We start from the raw sequence: 25622 nt of genomic DNA on the forward strand, positions 1-25622 counted from the left end.
GTTATATTGTACCTAATTTCATTAATGGCTTAATGAGTTAACTCCAATAGTAAGGAGCTTAATTTTAAGATTTATGAGTTCTTATACTAGTTAAATTTGAGATGTCAAAAAATGTAATTTTTGCTCTAATTCCATTTTCTTTGGTTCCCCCCCACCACTTTTTAACTCTTTTAGTTCCAATGTCACAACAGTAGGTGAGTTGGCACAATCAGTGGCTAGAGTATTACTAAAAGCCAGTCACTCAACTGTACATAAGTGATTGTACTACATTAAATATCACACAAAATCCAAATTAAATGTATCCCTAAATCCCCAATTCAGTATATAAATTTCCACAGCCATTCTAATGCCCCATGATGTAAGGGAAAGTGTGATGGAAGAGGAGTTAGAAGAAAAAAGCATCTTAACTGATCGTTCATTTTACAAAAGCACATGGCCATGTGAACACATCATTAGGGACCCCACACCCAAGGCTTTGGAAGGGAGTTGTACAACTCAAGGGGCCTGCAACTTAAGCTTCACTAGTTCATGGTAAATCTGCTTCTACAAATATTAATTATTGAGTGATGGAGTGAATATGGTAAGCTTATTATGAGCATGACTCTGGTTCAATGGATGTTTGATTTTTAACTTCACTTACTAGTTTATGACTGAGAGGAGATTAATTTCTCTGTGCTTTTTTTTTTAATCTGTGAAAAGGGATAATAATATCTAACACATAGGGCCCTTCTGAGTTACTGAAAGATAAAATGTATAAAGCACATAGTTTGGTGCCTGGCAGATGATTAATGCAAATAAGTAAGACCAATACTTATGTTATGTGATAATGACGGTGAGGATGATGACACTGCTATATTGAATAGGACAAGGCAATCAGAGGATAATGAGAGGTATAATGCTTTTTGATCCTATAATGTTTTGCAAACAACTGGGATTTTAAAAATTCCTTTGGTTGATTTGGTTTTAGTTTCCAAAGTCTTTCAAAATTCTGCAATAAAATTTCCTATTCTACATCCCTCTATAAAACCTTTGTTTTTTGCATAACTAAAGGTTATAGCAGCAAGGACAAGTTTAGGATGGAAGGAACATTCTGCCATCCACTTCTTGGCTCCATTTATGGTCACTCCCTCACTCTTTTATCAGTTTACCAGTGTTTGGAAATGGCTAAATGCTAGGCTCACACATTTAGGAGCATTAGGAACCTCCAAAATGCTTGTTCATTGATTCAAAGACTTCCCAAGCCCTCCTCTACCAGAAGTTCTTTAGAAGAGAAAGATGCAAGTATATATACTTATCTATATGGAACACTTGTAACTCATATACATATATATAAAGTAGTATATACATATGTGTATCTATACACACACCCATACATATCTAAATGTATTTCAGTGTCTAGTGGATAAGTAAGTTTAGTGTCTTGAGAAGGTGAAAAAGTGATATTTATTACAAATGTTCTAGAAGTAGAGATGAAAATCTCTGCTTTGGGGAAAAGTTGTCAAAATGGAACCTGCAAAATGTAAACCATAAGCAAGAATCCATCTACTATTCCTGGAGACAACTGCGAAGCCAAGTACAGGCAATTGTAAAGCATTTGAAAATCTAAAATGTTAAGCCTTTCCTTCAGGGACACAAATTGGGAGTATTATTGGCAGGACTACATGCTTTCTGAGTAAGAGAGCTGTTTTTGATTTTTATTTTTCTAATTGCCTATGTAGACTGGAATGTCCCTGAAAGTGATGGTTCTTTCAAGAGGTATTGTATTTTTGTTAAAGCATTTGCCCATGGGAAATTTTAAGACTACACTGTAGGAAGGCTAACATGCAGGTCTGAACTTCTCTTTCCCCCACGCTAGAAGAAAAGCTGTGAAAAGGACTTAAGAGTGTGGAAATAACACAAAATGTATATATTAGCCTCTGCCTCCGGTTCCTAGCACAGAGCTTCTAAAACTTTTGCCTTGTAATTTCCTAAGTGATAGGAGTATCTTTTGTTCTAATGAGGCAATGGTTGGTGGGCTCCAGATGGGGGCTGGTCACCAGAAAAACCAAGCCATGATTAGAAACTTAGAACTTTCAGCGCCCCCCCCCCCGCCCCCATCCTCTAGGAAGAGGAGGCTGGAAATAGAGTTAATGATCATTCATGCCTACATGATGAAGCCTCCATAAAAGTCCCAAAAGTATGAGGTCCAAAGAGCTTCTAGCTTGCTGAACACAAGGAGGACTGAGGATGGAGGTACTGGGAGGGTGGCACCTGGCAAGGACATGGAAACTCCGTGCCCCTCCCCCTATACCTTGTCTTTGGCATCTCTTCCATCTGGATGTTAATCTGTATCCTTTATCACTTCCTTTTAGAATAAACTGGTAAAGGTAAATTAGGTATTTCTCTGAGTTCTGTGAGTCATTCTAGCAAATTATCAAACCGAAGGAATATGACATGAGATTCAGAGATGATCAGTCAGAAGTACAAATGACAACTGGGAACTGAGATTGGCATCTGAAGGGGGGGTGATCAGTCTTGTGGGACTGAGCCCTTACCCTATGGGATCTGACATTAACTTCAAGTAGTGTCATATTTGAGTTAAATTATGGGATACTCAGCAGGTGTCAGAGAATTGCCTGATGTGTGGGAAACCCACACATCTGGTGTCAGAAGTGAAGTGTGGTAGTAGAGTGAGAGCAGAGGAAAAACAGAGAGTATTTTTCCCATACAGAGTAGTTTGGCCCAGTGTTGTATGAACTACATGGCAGATTGGGGTAGGGGGTGTCCCCAGTAGCATTATTCAAGACACAGTTATCAGCTTTGGAAGTAGTCTGTCATTCATAGTGATTGCTTTATCCTGACCATATGGAGTCAGACCACACCTTGGAATATCCAAAATATATAAAGAACTCTTAAAACTCAATAATAAGTAAACAAACAACACAAAAAATTTTCAAATGGGCAAAAGACCTGAAAAGACACTTCACAGAGAAGATCTAAAGCTGGCAAATAAGCACACTGAAAATATACTCTACATCATTCACTATTAGGGAAATATCCAGGAAAATCACAGTGATTCTGCTACCCTTATTAGAATGGCTAAGATATAAAGCTAAGATATAAATCAGCAAGAACATGTGGATCAACTAGAACTTTCATACATTGCTAGTGGGAACACAATATGATACAATTGATGTAGGAAACAAAGGCAGAAGGAAATGGCAGATAGAATTACATTTCCTTATAACCGGCAGCCCGTTGACAAATACTTCAGGCTGGCAAAGTAAAAGGTTTCTCCTAGAACTCCCTACAGTCTTAATATTAAAACAACCTTCGCTTGACAATACCTAGGCCTCCAAGTATCCTCTGAGTCTTCTTTAGCATATGAAAATCTCATTGGAAATTTCCCCTGGACTTTACCTCTCCCAACTCCCAAATATATAACCAGTCTCTCCACAGCGTCAGGGGCAGCCCTTCCTGCCCACGGGTCCTGTCCTTGTGCTTTAATAAAATCACCTTTTTGCACCAAGGACGACTTCAAGAATTCTTTCTTGGCCATTGGCTCCAGACCTCACAAACCCCACAATCACCCCCCAAAATCTCATCACAATCATTGGAAAACTTGGCAATTTCTTAAAAATTAACTATAAACCTATTATCATCTGACCCAGCCATTCTACTTCCAGGTATTTACCCAAGAGAGATGAAAGTACAGGATCATACAAAGAATTATATGCAAATCTTCACAGCAGCATTGTAATAATGGCCCCTAAACTAGAAACAATCCAAAATGTCTCAACAGTAGAATGGATAAGGAAATTGCAACATATACACAAAATGGAATACAACAGTAGTAAAAAGGAAAAAAATTACTGATACACACAAAAAAACATGGATGGATCCCAAAACAACTACAGTTGAGTGAAAAAAGCCAGACAAAAAGGAGTACATATTATATGATTCCATTTATAGAAAGTTATAGAAAATGCAAACTAAACTGACAGAAATTAGTGGTTAAGGATGGCAATGAGAGCAGGGGCGAGGAATTACAAAGAAGCATGAGGAAACTTTTTGAGGGTGATGGGTCTGCTCATTATCTTGATTTGGTGATGGTTTCTCAGGCTATACATAAATTAAAACATATCAAATTGTACACTTTAAATATGAACCCTTTATTGTATGTCAATCTCTGACATTAAAGGTGTTAGAAGCACCGTATTTTCAACTTAATGTGCTTAAAAAATTTTTTTTGAAGCACAACATATATAGTATTCACTTCTTCTTAGCCAGATCCTATAAAAAGGCCCAGTCACTCCAATACCACCATAGACAGGGAGAGTATAATGGAGCGAAAGTAGTAGTAGAAACAGACAGAAATCTGAAATGATTGCAGTTAAAACACTTACAACTTTTACCAAAACATACACCCATTTGAATGCACTGCTAGGGCTTCTCCCAGGGCCTTGGAAGAAGCCACTTTGGAAGCGAGGGACTGATGAAAATAACAAGCCTTCCTAACAAGTGCTCCTTGGATTTGGGGGAGGTGGGGAGGAGCATGTGAATTCAGCAAAGGAATAGACTCCCCAGTTCCATGGGCTCAGAGGTGTGGTTTGGATATTTAGGTGCATGGCCTTGTTCTGAGGTCACAAGCTAGTGAAGCCTGAGGACATATCAATTATTCAAGGAATGGGGCAAGTTTTGGAAGGTCAGTGGCACCATCCTCTGGAGTTTATGCATGATCAGCCAGAGCAGACCTTCATAGTCGCTCAGGAGATATATTCGTGTGCTTAGGCACAAGGGTGTAAGACAAGACTCACAGATTCTATTACTGTGCTGCTGCTGCTGCTGCTGCTGCTGCTGCTGCTGCTGCTGCTTCTATTTGCTGATTTGTGACCTGAGGCAGATCATATAATCTCTGGGTATTGGTTTCAACACTAGTAAAATAGAATAACAAGAATTACCTATTTGTGGGGTATACTGAGATCTTCCCACAGAAATCATTTTTATCCTTGTTCTGAAATCTTGCTGATTGCTGGTATTGTCTAAAGTTCCTTTTGCAGTTGGAAGAAACAGAAACAGGGAAGTGAAGGAGAATTAGATAGCATAGGCAGGTACCCCCGGTGGGGCAGCACTTCACAGGGTTGGGACTACTGATGTACTCTCCTCACTACAAGGAGACCTCACTGAGCCTTAGAAGGAGCCTGTGCTGGTGAAGTCCTGAAACATAATCCTCATTTGCTTCAAATTAAATCTACCTCTGTCTAGAGGCTTTTTATTACATCTTCCCCCCCCCCTTTTTTTTTTTAGTTTATTTATTTTGAGAGCAAGAGAGTGTGCATATGCATAAGCAAAGGACAGGCAGAGAGAGAGGGAGAGAGAATATCAAGCAGGCTCCACACTGTCAGCACAGAGCCCAATGCGGGGCTCAAACTCACGAACCGTAAGATTATGATCTGAGCCGAAACCAAGAGTCAGATGCTTAACCAAGACACCCAGCACTCAGAGCATTGGACTCTTGATTTTGGCTCAGGGTATGATCTCATGGTTTCCAAGTTTGAGTCCCAAGACGGGCTCTTAGTGGACAGGATGGAGCCTGCTTCAGATTCTCGTTCTCCCTCTCTCTCTGCCCCTCCCCCCACCCAAAATAAATAAACATTTTTTTAAAAAATTCAAGTCAGGGGTGCCTGGGTGGCTCAGTTGGTTAAGCATCAGACTTAAGCTCAGGTCATGGTCTCCCAGTTCGTGAGTTTGAGCCCCACAGTAGACAGAGCCCACTTTGGCTTCTCTGTCCCCCTCTCTCTCTGCCCCTCCCCCACTTGTGTTTTTCTCTCTCTCTCAAAAATATATAAACATTAAAAAATAATAAAATAAGGGACACCTGGGTGCAACAATTGGTTGAGCGGCCGACTTTGGCTCAGGTCATGATCTCACAGTTTGTGGGTTCAAGCCCCACATTGGGCTCTCACAGCTCAGAGCCTGGAGCCTGCTTCGGATTCTGTATCTCCCTCTCTCTGCCCCTCTTCCATTCCTTCTCTCTCTCTCTCTCTCTCTTTCTCTCTCTCTCAAAATTAAATAAACATTTAAAAAATTTTTAAATAAAATAAAATAAAAAATTCAAATCAGAGGTACCTTTTGTTATCACTCTGTACTAAAGAGTTAACACACATTATTTAATCTTCAAAACAACACTAGAGGTCAATTTTAATATTTCCATTTTATAGAGAAGGCTTAGAGAAGTTAAGTTACTTACCCAAAGTCACACAAATGACATTACTATGATAATAATGGCAAGTAAAGTCTGACAATTTTTCATTATTTTGTGTATAGATACAACACCTTCAGTAATTATTTTATATTGGCATTATTTGAAAATAGCTCAGCAAGGATTCTAAACAGGCTGTTGAACAGGAATCATCTTGTTTTGAAAACAACTTCTGTATATTTTTATAGCATTTATCACAAAGTGTTTTCATTGGATTTTGCACATATTCTCTGAGGCAAGCAAGCAGACATTCTAGAAAAGGAAAATGAGGCATAGCACATGGTCTCTATGTTGCAACCTCTGTTGCTATCTGACCCGTGTGCTTCCATGTCTGGGCCCCACACTTGAATAAAAATCCTTTGAGGGATGGGGTTCTGCCTATATCCTTTTTATAGCCTAGTGCCAGCACTGTGGGAACTCCATAAACATTTTAAACAGTTTTATTGAAGTATAAATGACTTTAATAAACTGTACATATTTAAAGTGTTAAGTTTTGCCATATGTACACATCTGTGAGACTAAAACTACAATCAAGATATTCAATATATCAATATATCCATCACTCCTGAAAGTTTCCATGAGCATTTATGAATGAACAAAACCCAATTCTTTAGACTCCTAGGCTGGTGCTCCTCTTATACTTGATAAAAGTCTATGCTTTAATATGTTATCTGTGCCTGTTTATGCTGTTGAAAATTTATGGAAAAGAACATAATTGAAGATAAAACATTTTATTTGTAGAAGCCTAGAACATATACTGCATGCAGCATATATGGAGTCTGCCATTTGGGAATTAGATCACCCTGCCTGCTTCCTGATGAATTACCAACTCACCGTCCTTCCAGAGACCTTGCCCTGGTCCTGCTCTTAGGTCCTAGAAGGATCCAGGTTTGTTGTTTTTATAATTACTTCCCTTTTTGCTTTCTGCTTAGACAGTTCTAAGCAGTACCCTTGCCCAATTTGTTGTCTCAATTTCTGTTTATCTGCTGAGAGTGGTGGTGAAACTCCTGGGCTCCTGAGCCAGACTTGAACCCTGAGCCTGGGTTCAAATGCCAATTCTACTACCTATAAGCTAGGGCTTTGGGCAGGTTACCTCTCTGCATAGAGCCTGGTAGCTTAGCAGTAAATTTTTGGTGTTACATAGAACTATTTTCTCTGAAAACTGGCCTATATACTATTCAACCCACATGGCAGAAATATCCAAAACTCCTGCCTCACAAGATCCCGCCTTCCTCCCACCTGTAGTTTTTACATCTGTACCTTTTAGGCGACTAGTCCATTAGAGAGAGAGAGAGAGAGAGAGAGAGAGAGAGAGAGAGAGAGAGAGAGACTAATCCCTTAAAAGCAGCATTCTTTGTTTTTTAATGTTTATTTATTTATTTTGAGAGAGACAGAGAGAGAAAGAGTGAGAGAGAGAGAGAGAGCAGGGGAAGGGCACAGAGAGAGGAAAGGGCAAAATCCCAAGCAGGCTCTGCACTGTCAGTAGGGAGCCTCATGTGGGGCTCAAACTCACGAACAGTGAGATCATGTCCTGAGCCGAAACCAAGAATCAGACATTTAACCAACTGAACCACCCAGGCGCACCTAAAAGCAGCATTCTAACCAATAAAATAATGGTCTAATTTAGAAAGTAATTAGTAAAATTTGTTTTTCTTCTCTATTTCTCTCTGGAACCAAGGACTGTTTTGTTTTGTTTTGTTTTGTTTTGTTTTCTTAGAGAAAGGGAGAGCATCTTAAGCCAGCTCCACACCCAGCACGGAGCCCAACATGGGGCTCTATCTCACAAACCTGAGATCATGACCTGAAATGAAATCAAGAGTCAGATGCTAAACCAAATGAGTCACCCAGGCATCCCAAGGAATATTTTAAGGTTAATCTACATTAAAGGTGGTTTTTTTGTTTTGGGGGTTTTTTGTTTTTTGTTTTTTGTGGGTTTTTTTGCCAAATATATATTTGTCTGAAGGACAAACTCAGTTCTTATTTCATTCTTCCTATCAGTAGCAGTTGACTTATTTGGTTGTTCTCTTCTTCCTAAAACACTTTCTTCACTTGGTCTCCAAGATACCCCTCTCCCTTGGTTCTCCTCCTACCCCAGTGGCCATTCCTTCTCTGCATTCTTTGTTAAGTTCTCCTTTATCTTCCAATCTCCAAAAATTGGAGTGTCCAGGTCTTATTCCACAGACCTCTTCTCTTCCCTATCTACATATACTCACTCATTAGAGTTCTCGCCCAGACCCTGACTTTAAATATCTATATGCTACTGCCTCCCAAATTCATATATCTAGCCTGACTCCTACCCAAATTCCAGACATGTTTACCTATCCAATAGGCTATATAACATCTCCACTGGGATGTCTACAGGCATCTCAAAAAGCCCAAACCTAAACTGTTCATTTTCTGCCATATATTGCTCTTCTTTCATAAAAGTAGTAACACCATTCTCCCACTTGCTCAGGCCCAAACCTTGGAATCATTCTTGACTCCTCTCCTCTCACATCCCACATCCAATCTATCAGAATATCCAATTAGCTGGACCCACAAAACTTATTCACAATCAAACTATTTCTTATTACCTCCTCCTCTGCCACCTTAGTCCAAACCCCCATAATCTCATACTCCCCTCACTCAATTTTTTTACAGTGAAGTGATACTTTTAAAACATAAATTAGATCATGTTACTTTTCTGCTTAAAACTCTTCCATAGCTTAGGGGTGCCTGGATGGCTCGGTGATTTCTGACTGCTGATTTCGGCTCAGGTCATGATCTCACACTTTGTGAGATCAAGTCCCTCATTGGGCTCCATGCGAAACCTGCTTGGGATTCTCTCTCTCTCTCTCCCTCTTTCTCTGCCCTTCCCTTGCTCTCTCTCTCTCTCTGTCTCAAAATAATAAAAACAAAACAAACTCTTCCATAGCTTCCCATTTTACTCAGAATGAGAAGTCCTTAATTATGACCTACAAGCCCCTGTATAATCTGTCTCTACAACCACCATCTCTATCAACTCTCTGATTTCATTTCCCCTTGCTCTCTTCCTTGCTCACCCCACTCTATCCACCAGTGTCCCTACACCAAGCATACTCTCAGGTCCTTCATACTTCTAATAGTTTCCAGATATTCATACGTAATTGTCTTATTTCCTTTATCAGCTAGGCCTTTCCTAACTATCCCATATAAAATAAATCCTCTCACCTCTTTCAATCCCCTAACCTAATTTATATTGATAGCATTGAAAAAACACTTTATTTTGAATCAATTATGGATTTACAGGCAGTTGTAAGAAATAATACAGACAGATTCTGTTTACCCCTTACTCAGTTCCCCCCGATGTTCACATTTTACAAAACTATAGTACAATATCACAACTAGGATACTGACATTGATACAGTTCAGATACAGAACATTTCCAGTTCCATCACCACAGAGCTTCCTGTTACTCTTTTATATCTTTTATAGCCACACCCACCTCCCTCCAACCTCCACCCCCTCTGTAACCCCTGGCAACCACTAATCTGTTCTCCATTTCTATAGTTTTGCTATTTCAAGAATGTTATATAAATGGAATTATACAGTATTAACCTTTTGGGATTGCCTTTTTCTACTCAGCATAATTCTCTGGAGATTCATCCAAGTTGTTGTGTCATAACATTTTTTTTACCACCCGACATACACATTTATTTGCTTATTTGGCTAAGTTCCCTGACAAGAGGGGAATCCATTTTGTACACTATACTTATAATGTAGACATGCAATAAATATTTGTTGAATAAATGAAGCCCAAACTCTTTAACATGGCTCATAAAACCCCCAAGTGAAGCATGTTTACTTTTCCAACCTCATCTGTCATTTCCATGATCCCCCTACTCTGCCACCCCACTCCAATACACATATGCTAGTGAATAGTGCCATTTAGACACACTAAACATCTTGCCTACAACACTCTGGTTTTATCATATTTGCTGTTTAGAACAGTGGTTCTCAAACTTTGGTGGGCTTGAGACCACTTGGATGGGCAGGCTTATAAAAACACAGATTGAGGGGCGCCTGGGTGGCGCAGTAGGTTAAGCGTCCGACTTCAGCCAGGTCACGATCTCGCGGTCCGGGAGTTCAAGCCCCACGTCAGGCTCTGGGCTGATGGCTCAGAGCCTGGAGCCTGTTTCTGATTCTGTGTCTCCCTCTCTCTCTGCCCCTCCCCCGTTCATGCTCTGTCTTTCTCTGTCCCAAAAATAAATAAACGTTGAAAAAAAAAAATTAAAAACAAACAAAAAAAAAAAAACCACACAGATTGATAGGCTCCACCCCCAGAGTTTTTGATTCAGTAGATCTGTGATAGGGCCCAGGAATCTGCATTTCTGACAAGTTCTCAGGTGATGTTGATGTTGCTGGTCCATGCACCAACCACACTTAGAAAATCACTGTCAGAACATTTTTTATTTCCCTCCCCCATTCACCTGCCTAATTTCTTACTCAACCTTCAGTCCTTCCCTCCCCCCAGAACATGGGGTTCCATGGCACACTGTACTTACCCTTTCACATCACTTATCTCATGATACTGTAATGTCCTATTGATGTGTGCTTCTCTGCCACCAGACTACATCCTCAGTACCTAGCACAGTCTGACACAGAGTAGGCACTCAATGTATATGATGACTGAATAGGTTCCTTAATTCGGGTACTTTAAAAGACTCAACTGAAACAAGTATCTTCACAGTCAGGATATTTAGAGGGAAGGGAGTCTATGTACTAGAAATAAAAACATCAAGGATCCCTTCATTGATAGGCCTAAGGAAAAATACAGCAACTTTTTATGTTAAGATTTTCTAGGAACTGTTAGTGAAATTCTTTTCAACCAAAGCACCACACACTGAAGTAATGACTGAAGACAAAGCTTAAGAATGCAAGTCAAGATACTTAACCCATTACTTTTTCAATAATTACTTCAAAGTCTGTATTTTGTCCTTCTAAAAGTGTACTCCTTTGCCTTTAGACTAAACATCCTAAACCACAGGACTATCTAACATAGCCAGGACTTCAAAGAACTCTTTAATTGACCCCCAGAGCTGGCCAGATGTTGAAATCTGAACATATCTGCTTACACAGGTCTATAAGCCATTATCTAAAATTCCAAAATCTGGGGCACCTGGGTGGCTCAGTCGGTTGGGCAGCTGACTACAGCTCTCAGGTCATGATCTCGTGGTCTGTGAGTTCTAGCTCCGCATCGGGCTCTGTGCTGACAGCTCAGAGCCTGGAGCCTGCTTCCAATTCTGTGTCTCCCTCTCTCTCTGCCCCTTCCCTGCTTGCTTTCTGTCTCTCTCTCATTCTCAAAAATAATAAACATTAAAAAAAAATTTTTTTAAATATATACCCAGATAATGCCCTCTATTGTCTTATTATTTTATATCTGAGAAATTGGTCTTATTAAAAATAGATTTCCTCATTTTATGTTTTCATATCAGCTAGATGTTGAAAACTCAATGTTCCTATTCATATATGAGACTTTCTTTTCAAAACAGGTTACAGAAAATTCTATACTTCTTTGGGATCCCTGTGGCTCATTTCCAACAGATGAATCATCATCATCCTCACATGAATCATCAGCAGAACAAATGAAAGCAGAGAACAGATATATCTAGTAGGAAACATTATTTTAATAGATAAAACATTATTTTAAAAGAGTAATTCACATTTACAAACCATTGACATTTAGCAGTCTCAGTTGATGAAAGCATAATTTTTTTTAAGTTTATTTAGAGAGTGTGTGTGAGCAGAGGAGGGGCAGAGAGAAAGGGAGAGAGAGAGAGAATCTCAACCAGGCTATACAGGGCTCCAACCCATGAGCCATGAGATCATGACCTGAGCTGAAGTCAGATGCTTCACTGACTGAGCCACCAAGGCGCCCCAATGGAAGTAGAATTTTTATAGATTAAGATGTAGGGGCACCTGGGTGGCTCAGTCAGCTAAGTGAACCTCTTGGGATCAGGTCATGATCTCATGGTAGGTACATGAGTTTGAGCCTCACTTCAGGCTCTCTGTCAGCACAGAGCCAACTTCAGATCCTATTTCCCTCTCTCTGCCCTTCCTCCACTCACGAGCACACTCCCTCTCTCAAATATAATAAACATTTTTTTAAAAAAGATATAAAGGGAAAAAAAGATATAAAGGGGACAACAATGAACAGATTATCATTGTAAAGAGCAAAAAACAACAAAAATATATTTAGGAATGAACTGAACAAGAAATGTAAAGGATTTATGTAAAGAAAATGCTACTGGGAAACCAAAAGAAAATGGGTAAATTGAAAATGGGCATGTTTTTAGATGGCATAATTGGTTTCAAAAGTAAGGGAAGTCATTCAGGTGAGCTCAAACAGAGAGAAGTTTATTTAAAGGAAGAGAGGTAACTGGTATAGATCCCCAAGAACAGAAAAGGCAGTATGTAAGGCCTTAGTAGGAGCAAACCAGGACCTGGAAAGCTCCAGAATCCCAGGCAGCTACCCCTCCACCCTCTTCTGGGCTTCTTAACTCTGCTTCTTTTCTGACTGCCTCTCCACAAGCCCGCTTTGTCTGCACTACCTACTTACTTGTGGGTCAAACATCTCTCCCTGCTTTGCCCTTGTGTCATCACTTTCTAGGTCAAGAGATTAAGTAAGACTATTTACTAATTTCTGGGAGAAACAATCTGATTGGACCAGCTTTTCTACCTACCCTCTAGTCCAATCAGCTATGATAGAGGAGGGGAGGATCAAGCAGGTATCTACTCATTAAAAGAAGATAAAGATGCATATTGGTGGCACAAAAACAGACACATAGACCAATGGAATAGAATAGAAACCCCAGAACTAGACCCACAAACGTATGGCCAACTCATCTTTGACAAAGCAGGAAAGAACATCCAATGGAAAAAAGACAGTCTCTTTAACAAATGGTGCTGGGAGAACTGGACAGCAACATGCAGAAGGATGAAACTAGACCATTTTCTCACACCATTCACAAAAACAAACTCAAAATGGATAAAGGACCTGAATGTGAGACAGGAAACCATCAAAAACCCTAGAGGAAAAAGCAGGAAAAAACCTCTCTGACCTCAGCCGTAGCAATCTCTTACTCGACACATCCCCAAAGGCAAGGGAATTAAAAGCAAAAGTGAATTACTGGGACCTTATGAAGATAAAAAGCTTCTGCACAGCAAAGGAAACAACCAACAAAACTAAAAGGCAACCAACGGAATGGGAAAAGATATTTGCAAATGACATATCGGACAAAGGGCTAGTATCCAAAATCTATAAAGAGCTCACCAAACTCCACACCCGAAAAACAAATAACCCAGTGAAGAAATGGGCAGAAGACATGAATAGACACTTCTCTAAAGAAGACATCCGGATGGCCAACAGGCACATGAAAAGATGCTCAACGTCGCTCCTTATCAGGGAAATACAAATCAAAACCACACTCAGATATCACCTCATGCCAGTCAGAGTGGCCAAAATGAACAAATCAGGAGACTATAGATGCTGGAGAGGATGTGGAGAAACGGGAACCCTCTTGCACTGTTGGTGGGAATGCAAATTGGTGCAGCCGCTCTGGAAAGCAGTGTGGAGGTTCCTCAGAAAATTAAAAATAGACCTACCCTATGACCCAGCAATAGCACTGCTAGGAATTTATCCAAGGGATACAGAAGTACTGATGCATAGGGGCACTTGTACCCCAATGTTTATAGCAGCCCTCTCAACAATAGCCAAATTATGGAAAGAGCCTAAATGTCCATCAACTGATGAATGGATAAAGAAATTGTGGTTTATAGACACAATGGAGTACTACGTGGCAATGAGAAAAAATGAAATATGGCCTTTTGTAGCAACATGGATGGAACTGGAGAGTGTGATGCTAAGTGAAATAAGCCATACAGAGAAAGACAGATACCATATGGTTTCACTCTTATGTGGATCCTGAGAAACTTAACAGAAACCCATGAGGGAGGGAAAGGGAAAAAAAAAAAAAAAGAGGTTAGAGTGGGAGAGAGCCAAAGCATAAGAGACTCTTAAAAACTGAGAACAAACTGAGGGTTGATGGGGGGTGAGAGGGAGGGGAGGGTGGGTGATGGGTATTGAAGAGGGCACCTTTTGGGATGAGCACTGGGTGTTGTATGGAAACCAATTTGTCAATAAATTTCATATATTAAAAAAATAAATAAATAAATAAAAAATAAAAATAAAAAAAACAAAAAACAAAAAACAAAACAAAAAAAAAGATGCATATTGGGACATGGGGGAGTGGTACAGGCAAGTTGAATGGCATGTCCATTATAGATGAGCAGATTCCATATTGTGGAGAGACAATATAACATAGAGGTAAAGAAAATAGCCTCCAGGGGCGCCTGGGTGGCTCAATCAGTTAAGCTTCCAACTCTTGGTCTCAGTTCAGGTTATGATCTCACAGCTCCTGAATTTGAGCCCCATGTCAGGCTCTGTGCTGACAGCTCAGAGCCTGGAGCCTGCTTTGGATTCTGTCTCTCTCTCTCTCTCTCTCTCTCTCTCTCTCTCTCTCTCTGCCCCTCCCCTGCTTTCTCTCTCCCTCTCTCTCTCAAAAATAAACATAAAAAAAAAAAAAAGAGTACAGCCTCTCGGGCCAAATTGCCTGAGTTTGACCTTTGACTTTGTCATCTATTAGTTTCCTGACCTTCAACAAGTTATTTACACATGAGTTTCCTCATCTATAAAATGAGGGTGACAATAATAGAGTTGAGAAGATTAAATTACTAACACAAACAAAGCACTCAGTAAAAACTATAGAATTATTTTTATAAAGATGTCCATTTTCCCTAAATTAATCTATGAAATTAATGAAACTCCAATAAAAATCACAACTCTTTTAATTTGACAAAATAAATTTAAAGTTACTATGAAAGAAACAATATATCTATGGCAAGGATGACAAGGTAGAAAGGGAAGAATACACAGATTGCTCCAAGTTATTGGTAATGTTCGAGCTCTGAGGTTGGCAGTTTGCTTCATGTTTTTTTAACTTACATATATTACAAAATTTTCTTTTATATGTAATAGATTTTATCAAATAGATTTATAAGAGACAGTTCTTAAGTAAATACTCTGAAAAAGAAGTCTATTAAGCAGGAATTTACCCTGCCAGAAATATAAAAACAATTAAAAAATATATTAAAACAATAATATTGCTGTCCAGTTAACAAATAAATCAATGGAACAGAAAATAAAGTACATTTGGAAATTTAGTGCTGTACATAAGTACAATTTTAAATCTATAGGGTAGATTGAGTATTCAATAAATGGTGTGTGGGCAACCAGCAAGTCATGGAGAAAAAAAAAATCAAACTAGATCCTTCCCTTCCTCCTCATAAATAAACTTTAGATGGATTAAATATTGAAAAAATGTTAAGGATACCTAAAAATGCTAGAAAAAAAGACACAGATAAGCCTGACATCAAAGCTAGAAACAGAGGCAAAAACTAAATATATGCCTACATAAAAATGAAAAACTTCCCAACAATTCCATCACCTTAAACTTCTACTTATTTGCACTTACTTATGGTTTCTGATTCTGATTAATTCCACATAAACCGAGTTTTTACACAGTACAAAATTGTATAATTTTATAGTATATACTTTATATAACTTACCACATAGTGTATTTTTTCTTGTACTCCTAATTATTTTTAAATTTAGCCTACAAATCATGTCAAGAGAGTCCATTCTCCTCCACTTTGCTTCCCTCTCTCCCTTTTAAATGACGTTCTTTGAATATTCTGACCATTTGTCCCTTGAACAACACAGGGGTTGGAGACACGGACCCCTCCCAAGTGGAAAATCCACACATAACTTTTAACTCCCCCAAAGCTTTTTTAAAATTTTATTTTAGAGACAGAGAGAGCGCAAGCAGGGGAGGGGCAAAAGGAGAGAGAGAGAATTTTTTTTAAGTTTACTTATTTTGAGAGAGAGAGAGAGAGTGCACAAGCAAGGGAAAGGCAGAGAGAGAATCCCAAGCAGGCACAGCCTTGTTAGTGCAGAGCTGGATGCCAGGCTTGATCTCAGGAACCATGAGATCATGACCTGAGCCTGAACCAAAATCAAGAGTCCGAGGCTCAATCGACTGAGCCATCCAGGTGCCCCTCCCCAAAACTTTATTAATAGTCTAAGTTGACTGCCCTCACTCACAACATAAACTGTCGATTAACACATATTTTTATGTTACATGTATTATATACAGTATTCTTACAATAAAGTAAACCAGAGAAAAATATTAAGAAAATCATAAGGAAAATACATTTATGATACAGTACTACATTATTGAAAAAAAAATCCACAGATAAGTGGACCAATGCAATTCAAATCTGTGTTGTTCAAGGGGGATCAACTGTATCTTTTCTGAAGTGAATTTTAGTATCATTTTCATGAGATGTATAAAGTATATTTTTGTTGTATTTTAATTTAAACTGTAAGTATATTAATAACTTACAGATGAATTGTATTCTTTGCTATCTTAGTCCATCTGGCATCATATATACTTCCTTTTTGTGAGACATTTCTTTTTTTCCTTCGGCAAATGAACACAGGCCATGTTAAAACATGAATTAAGAAATGGTAATAATATTTATAATTATATTTCAGACAGGTTAATACTGCTGATATAAAAAAAAGCACTTGTAACTTCTTAAATGTAAATATTTTAATTTTAAAATAGGCAGAAGTAATTTACTGGCAATTCACAAAAATAGAGCCAATAAATATATGAACGATGTTCAGTTTTACACTTAGTCAACAAAATGCAAATTAAAACAAAATGACAGAGATGATAAAAATGTTCAAAAGGTGATAAAGATCTCAAAGATTAACAATACTGAAGATTAGCAAGAAGATGAAGACACAGGTGTCATTTACATACTCTGTCGGTGGAAAAGTAATAAATACATTGCCAGGGGAGAGTCTGGTAATATCATCTAGAGTCTTATAAGTGTGCATTCCTTTTGATCCAGTAATTATATTTCTATGAGTTTATTGTAAGGAAATAATCAGGGGTATGTAAAGATTTATGTACGCGAATAATCATTTAGTATTGTTTGTACACGTGAAAAACTGTAGAAGTCCAAGAATTTAGGGACTGGCTGAACAAGTTTGTACACGTAAAATCATTAAATGCCATTACATCCCCACAGAATTAAAAATGATTATCTATTTAAATTTACCTGGAAAGATAGACACTTTTGGGACACCGTAACACGCTCACATTTTTCTATTAAAAACAAAAAATAGAGGCGCCTGGATGGCTCAGTTGGTTAAGTGTCTGACTTCTGCTTAGGTCATGATCTCAGGATTCACAGGTTCGAGCCCTGCGTCCAGCTCTGAGCTGACAGCTGGGAGCCTGGAGCCTGCTTCGTATATTGTCTCCTGCTCTCTCTGCCCCTACCTCACTCACGCTCTCTCAAAAATAAATAAACATTAAAAAAAATTTTTTTAAACAAAAAAACACTTTATGTGTATATGTGAAAAGTCTCCAAGTTTACATAGCAGTGTGTTAATACTGTTATTTCTGGGTGGCGAGATTGTGGGTGGGTTTAACTTTCTTTTATAAACGTTTATGTACTTACTATCAGTTTTGCAGGGAGCAGGCACTTTTTGAAAGCAGTTTTCTTCTTACAATCATAAAATACAAGGAAACTATTGATTTGAGGGGAGAAAACGGGCTAGGACCTGCAGGGGCGGGGCACGCTGAAGTGGTTCCCGAACGTTGGAGCCTCGCCCTGCTGCTCCCCCGCAGCACGCAGACCGGAAACACGCCACGCGGGAACTGGGGAATTCTGGGTAGCGCGCGGATGTGCATTACCTCACGAGGAGAATTTACCATTTGAAAGAAGAACTAATGCCTCATTCGTTTAACACAACGTCTGCTACTAACTTAAGCCCAGCCAAGAGGCGTTTCATTATCCTGAGATGCGAGTGGGGGAAGCCTGGAGAGTGTAAGGGGTTTTCTTGACAATGAAAAACCCTACATCACTCCCCACCCTTCCCCCACCACCCACTTTCCCTCCTTTGGGAGAGGCTTTGAGGCCGCCCCTGGAAAGGGCGTCTCTAGGGGCGATGACTGAAAGACACTAAGCGATGGGAATGTCCGCTAGCGGGCTATTGTATTCGAATGCCGCCCTTAAAGGACAGACGCGCGCGGACCTGGGGGCGTAGAGGCTGGGCACTTTCTGATTGGCTGGCGGCTTCTACGGGCGGGCGCGCGCGGGCAGAACGGGCGGGGTCCCGCGCGTGCGCGCTGGCCTGTCTCCCTCCTATCCTTTTGGGGGCGTCTGTCTGGGAACTGGGTGGTGGGAGGACCTTGAGTTGGAAGCGGGTTAATCTTCCTCGCACCCGTAGTTAGCAGGCTGCAGAAGTCAACTGACGCTTTCCTTTGAGGCTGGAGCCATGCCGGACGCGGGACTGCGGAGAAGGGGAGGCGAGGGCCAGGCAGAAAGGTCGCGTCAGCGGCGGGCAGTTGCCTGGATAGCAGAGGGCTGGGAAGGCGGGAGGTTAGGGACCGACTGCACGGAACAACTCTGCTAGAGACCTCTCTGGACATCGAAACTAAGGGAGACTTTTGGGTGGGGAGGCCCGGGAGATGAACAGGCCCACGCCCCAGTACTGACTTGACTGAGCTTGTGTTTGGGATGGAAGTTGATAACCAGTTTTTGAAAGAATGTAATTCAAAATGAATGGTCGTTGGGCTTGAGGTATCAGGACATTTAGATAGAAATGTTGATGGGACCTCCTGTAAGGCAATTTTTGTGAATTAGTCTGTAGGAAATGGGTCCCTGATTTGTGTTGTAAAATTCATTCTGTCCTATTTGGCTGATTATCTAACTTTCTGGTGGTTAGTAGCTTTACTGTAAGAGTCTAATGATTCAGTCCCAGAGAGTGGACAAGAAATCACACAAGTTTTAGGAGGGTAATATCTCCGCTAGAGGTCTGGAAACCAGCTAAGGCTTCCAGATCAAAGATTTCTAGACCATCTGGTGAATGATGTTAAAAGGAAAAATTAAGAGTTTGCTCTTCTGTGAAACTCAAGGTTTAAGTACCTGTTTGTCTTTTTTTCTTTAAAGTCTTTTTTTATTTTGAGACAGAGTGTGAGCGGGGGAGGGGCAGGGAGAGAGGGAGAATCCCCGGAAGGCTATGGCAGTCTGTGCTCAGAGCCATTCCTGGCACCCACAAAACCATGAGATCATGACTAGAGCTGAAATCCAGAGTTGGATGCTTAATCCACTGAGCCACAGAGGCGCCCCCAATACCTGTTTATCTTAAACACAAATTGCATAATTAAGTGATAGAAACTGTATGGTACATTGTATTGCCCATTGGTTACTATTTTTTATAATTTTAAAATTATTTTAATCTGTAGATATCAGAGAGCCTTTTGCTATTCTTAGAATACTGTTTATTTTTTATTCTTGGAATATTTTAAATGAAATGAAATTTTCATTTCAAAGATTGCAAAAGTTTGGAGCTCCTGAGTGGCTCAGTCGGTTAAGCTTCTTGATTTCGCCTCAAGTCATGATCTCACGGTTTGTGGGTTTGAGCCCCATGTTGGGCTCTGGGCTGATCGTGTGGCGCCTGCTTGGGATTCTATGTCTCTGTCTCTGTCTACTCCTCCCCGTGTACATGTGTGCACTCTCTCAAAAATAAATAAATACTAAAAAATTTAAAAAGAACTTAAATAAACCTTTTTTTTAAAGCAAAGATTGCAAAAGCTTGAATATAATCACACATTTATTTTAAGGGAAATGACAAATTTTAACATTTCAAGGTTTTTTAAATAAAAAATTTTGAAAAAGGTTAATAGATATTAATTTAGGCACATGTTAGAAAATGCAGATAAATCGGGGCACCTGGGTGGCTCAGTCAGTTTAATGTCCGAGTCTTGATTTTGGCTCAGGTCATGATCTCACAGTTCGTTGGATTGAGCCCCAAGTCAGGCTCTGTGCTGACAGTGCCAAGCCTACTTGGGATTCTCTCTCTCCCTCCCTCTTTTCCCCTACCCTGCTTGTATACATTCATTCTCTCTCTCTCTCTCTCTCTCTCTCAAAAAAATAAACATTAAAAAATAAAATACAAATAAATCAAAAGGGGGGGTGGAATCCATTAATCTCACTATCCAGAGTTAACTGCTGTTAATATTTTAATGTTATCTTTCTGTTGCTTTTTCCTATCATATATTACAAATATAGAATCACTAAACAGTATATTTAGAAATCAACCTGTGACTTTATCTAAAGCTTATGACTACAAAGGACTTTCCCTTTGTTAGATATTTCTGTATTATTTGGATTATTATAATGAGCAAACATTTCTAATCAGAAAAAAACAAAGACTCAGTACTCTCACTTTATCTGCAGGGTATATGTTTAAGACCCCCAGTAGATGCCTGGTGATAGTACCAAACCCTGTATGTACTCTTTTTCCCAAGCATATATAGCTGACATAAAATTTAATTTATAAATTAGGTACAGCAGGAGATTAATACTAAGTAATAATAGGGATGCCTGGTGTCTCAGTTAAGCGTCCGACATCAGCTCAGGTAATGATCTCACAGTTCCTGAGTTCGAGCCCTCCATCAGGCTCTGTGCTGACAGCTCAGAGCCTGGAGCCTGCTTCAGATTGTGTCTCCCTCTCTCTGCCCCTCTTTCACTCACACTCTGTTCTCTAGCGAAAGTAAAACATTAAGAAAAATTTTAATACTAAGTAATAATAAAATAGAACAATTATAAAGATATACTGTAATAAAAGTTATGTGAATATTGGTCTCAAAATACTGTACTCACCCTTCTTGTGAAGATGTGAAATGATAAAATGCTTATGTGATGAGAGGAAGTGAAGTGAATGATATTTGCATTGTGATGTGGCGCTAGGCTTTTGACCTTCTGACTATATATCAGGAAAAGCATCATCTGCTTCAGGACTGAGGTTAAGCTCAGTAACTGAAACTTTGGAAAGTAAAACTATGGATAAGGGAGGCTACTATATTGAAAAGAAAGGATATCATTTAAGTGCTTTATAAATGTGTAACTTATTTTAAAAGAATTCATAATTCTGGGGTGCCTGGGTGGCTCAGTTGGTTGAGCATCCGACTTCGGCTCAGGTCATGATCTCACAATCCGTGAGTTCGAGATGCGCGTCGGGCTCTGTGCCAACAGCTCGGAGCCTGGAGCCTGCTTCGGATTCTATGTCTCCCTCTCTCTCTGCCCCTCCCATGCTCATGCTCTGTCTCTGTCTCTCAATAATAAATGTTAAAAAAATTAAAAGAATTCATAATTTTGAAAACAGTCTACAAAGTGACTTGATTTAACATGAGAGATTAAACATACGTTTGTCTTGTTTCGCTACAAAACTCCAATGAAATGAGAAAATATAAAAACCCACAAAGACTAAGAAAGTGGGAAAAGAACAGAAGGGAATGAGAGATGTTGATAGGTTCTTACTGGAAGAAAGAAAGAGGATGAAGAAACTGTTGGAGCTAAGAAAGCTGAATGCAGAGGGGAATGGCAATTAGAAGTACAGTAATTCATAAGTCAGAACTCCAGGAAGGCTCTGTAAAGGAAAATTCTATTTTCTACCTGTCTATCCTATTGTTTCTTTTTCTCTGGAGAACGCTAACTCAGCCCTCAAGACTACCTCCACCTCAAATGCCAATTTCAAGTACAGATTGTCATTTGTACTTCTGACCAAATAGTCATGAATTGAAGTTCCCATGGTGACTCCTGTTGGTTCAGTAATTGGCTAGAATGGCTAGCAGAATTTAAAGAAATATTTACTTACATTTATTGATTTGTTAGAAAGAATACAACTCAACAGCTATGTGTTAAGATGTATAGGGCAAAGAGGAGGGGAAGGGGCACAGAGCTTCCATGCCATCTCCTTATGCACTGCTCTCCCAGCACCTCCATGATGTTCACCAACCCCAAAACTCACCAAATTTCCTTGTTTAAGAGTTTTTATAGAGCTCAATCTCTAATTCCTCTCTCCCTTTCCTGGAGGTTTGTGGGTGGGGCTGAAAGTTCCAACCCTCTAATCACTTGGTCTTTCTGGTGACCTGAGGCTATGGACAGGCCCTCATCAACATAAACAAAGTGTGCTCAAAAGAGGAGCCTTCTGAATAACAAAAGATACTCCTATCACTCAGGAAATTCCAAGGGTTTTATAGGAGCTCTTTGCCAGCAACTGGAGACAAAGACCCAATACATGCCTTATTATACAACAGACTCATAAATTGCAGATACCACATCAATAGGAGGATATGAAAGGAAAGACCAGAGGATTGATTGAAAATGTGTACAGAGTAGTTAGACTTATAGGTCTAGGTCTCCATCCTTAGAACAAATAGTCAAGTGAGTAGCTTACCCCTAGTCACTTCTGTAAAACAAAAGGTTAAGTTGCTGGAGAATTTGAACCAGAGGGGTCCCAGATTCATATACACCAGGTCAACCAAAAAAACAATTAAATGAGAAAGTCTGTATACTGAATAGTGAGACCCACTCCAGCCCCTTTCCACTGCATGCTCTCTGAATCTGCATTCACCTTTTTATCTCATTTGATGCTGATCACCCTATTTTTCTTCATCTTTATGGTAAAATTTCCTATCCTTTCTGATTTATTTTCTTCACTCTTCCGGTTAACTATAGTTGTTTGAGCTGATGTCCTAGGCTTTTTTCTTTCTACCTTTCTATTAATTAATCCAACAGACTGTGCCATGGTTAGGACTCACTCAGATCTGCATCTCTAACACTAAACTCTGACCAATCTTCAAGTCTCATATTTTCAGACTCCCCCTGAGAGTCCTTTGGAGTCTTCCTTTTGGATGCCACATGAGTAAAAAAGTAATCCAATCAGGGTTGCAATATCCAGTAAAGGCCGCTTTTAGGCAACCAGTTTGAGCAATGGAAACCTGAGTAAGGTAAAAGGGCCCACAGCAACCACAGAGCTGATTGCAAACAGGCAATGCAAACAAGCTCGTTAAGTGACCCACCTTGAAATAACCATAGGCCCTAACTACCAATTACAACACAGTTCCTAAGATTACCAAAGAAGGGAAAAATTGGGGTGCCTGGGTGGCATGTTTGGGCTCAGGTCATGATCTCATGGTTCTTGGAATTGAGCCCCACATTGGGCTGCACACTGACCAGCCTGGATCCTGCTTGGGATTCTCTCCCTCTCTTTCTGCCCTACCCACCCCCCAATAAATAAATAAACTTAAAAAAAAAGCATTTTAATGCTTATTTATTCTTGAGAGAGAGACAGAAAGACAGAGACACGGGGCTCGAAATCACAAACTGTGAGGTCATGACCTGAGCTGAAGTCGGACGCTTAACCAACTGAGCCACACAGGTGCCGCAATAAATAAACTTTTTTTTTTAAAGGAAAATTCTATATGTTCCAATACTCACTCCACCCTATGACTGTGGCCCCTCACCCCTGCCTTGTTGTCATAGACAGTCTCTGCTCTGCTTTCCTGCCCACTGCTCCCTTCCAGGGTATTCAATAAATTTCTATCTCTTTTGTTCTGCCTTGGATGAATTCTTTCACTGCCTGGGAATCAGGTGCCCCATATTTGGTGTTGTCCATGTGGTGGCCCCCATCTGATCAGAGCAACCCACATATCCCACTTGAATAGGCTGTAGAGTAGATGCTCTTCTATCCAATGATATTAGGGTCCAAGACTTTTTTTTTTGAATTTGGGTTCTGATCACAGTTCATCAGTACACCTCCATAAACCATACCCATAATGCATTGTCTGTTGTTCCAAGTTTGAGTGTCTTCCATGTGGGTTCAGAACTTAAAGATACAGAGCAATCTGAGCTCAGAATTCTAGATATCTACATTTTTTTCTCTCATCTTTTAATATTCTCTTGCCCTAAACCAATTTGATAGTTATTACATCAGTCTGCCACTAGCCTCCCCAAATTCACGTCCTTCTGGCATGCAAAAACCTTCAGTCCATTCCAACAGCCCCAAAAATCTTAACTTGTTTCAGCATCAACTCTAAAATCTAAAGTACAAAGTTTCATTTAAATATCACCTAAATCAGATATTGGTAAGACTCAAGAGGTATGATTCATCCTGAGGCAGAATGTCTCTCCAGCTGTGAATCTATGAAACCCAGTTTTTCACTTCCAAAGTATAATAATGGGACAGATAGACATCTCATTCCAGAAGGGAGAAAAAGGAAAGAAGAAAGGGGGTTGGTGAGTCCTAAGCAAGCCTAAAACCTAGCAAGACAAATCCCTTTAGATCTTATTTTTAATTAAAACAGATTTTTAAATTTTTTTTAATGTTTTTATTTATTTTTGAGACAGAGAGAGACAGAGCATGAGCAGGAGAGGGGCAGAGACAGGGGGAGACACAGAATCTGAAACAGGCTCCAGGCTCTGAGCTGTCAGCACAGAGCCCGACGCGGGGCTTGAATCACAACCTGTGAGATCATGACCTGAGCGGAAGTCAGACGCTTAACCGACTGAGCCACCCAAGCGCCCCTAAAACAGATTTTTTAAATTGAAATATAATTAACATTTAACATTGTATTAGTTTTAGGCATATAACATGATATGATATATGTATATGTTGCAAAATGATAACCACAATAAGTTAACACCTATCACCATACATAGCTATAATTTCTTTTCCTTGTGATGAGAACTTTTAAGATCTACCGATTCAGTATCTATCCAATATACAATTCTGTATAGTCACTATGCTGTATATTACATTCCCAGGATTTATTTGTTTTATATAATTCCATTAGCTCTTAAGGCTTGAGAATAATTCTTTTTGGTCCAATGCTCTGCTGCTCTACAAGGACACCACCCTCTGAAACCTAGGAGGAAGAAAATTTGTACTCTGGGCCTATGGTGGGTACGGAAGCCCTGCTGAACTCTGAACTACCTTCAGGGTCATCCTTCCTTTTTCTTGAAGGATAAACCAGGCTCACAGCAGAATAGCTCTATTATTTAGCTTTGTAGAATAAGAGAAGCCCAGCAGTCTTCCTTCATTTCCTCCTTTTTTTTTAATCCCCATTAGGTCAAACTGGCACTGTCTCTGCTGATATAATCCCATCTCTGTTTCTGGCTGTCTGTTGAGGTGGCTGATTAAATTCAAGGTTCACACCCATCTTAATCTCTTTACCAGATGGTCGGTCAGCCACACCTTTAGTGTTCTCTTCAGAACAAGCCTTCTCCTATTTTGCAACATGGATAGGCTGAGAATTTTCCAAAGCTTTAAGTTCTGGTTCTTTTTTGTTTCACAATTCCTTCTTTGATTTACCTCTCTCTTCTCACCCTTCACTAGTAGTATTCAGGAAGACCCAGGCTACACCTTCAACATTTTGCTACA

General features: G+C 39.7%; 1 long non-coding RNA gene across 1 annotated transcript in view; it reads right to left on the reverse strand.

Annotated features, from left to right (window-relative positions):
- The window catches only part of LOC128311206 (uncharacterized), a 51572-nt gene extending 33190 nt beyond the window's left edge, over window positions 1-18382 (reverse strand). Inside the window, exons 1-2 of the long non-coding RNA XR_008289345.1 lie at window positions 17852-18382; window positions 4941-5030 (exon numbers count right to left, since the gene is read on the reverse strand). This is a non-coding gene — a long non-coding RNA (uncharacterized LOC128311206). The remainder of the gene's footprint in view (window positions 1-4940; window positions 5031-17851) is intronic.
- Between the last annotated feature and the right edge of the window lie 7240 nt (window positions 18383-25622).

The sequence above is a fragment of the Acinonyx jubatus genome, chromosome A3, assembly GCF_027475565.1.
Source record: "Acinonyx jubatus isolate Ajub_Pintada_27869175 chromosome A3, VMU_Ajub_asm_v1.0, whole genome shotgun sequence".
In the NCBI taxonomy this organism is placed as follows: Eukaryota; Metazoa; Chordata; class Mammalia; order Carnivora; family Felidae; genus Acinonyx; species Acinonyx jubatus.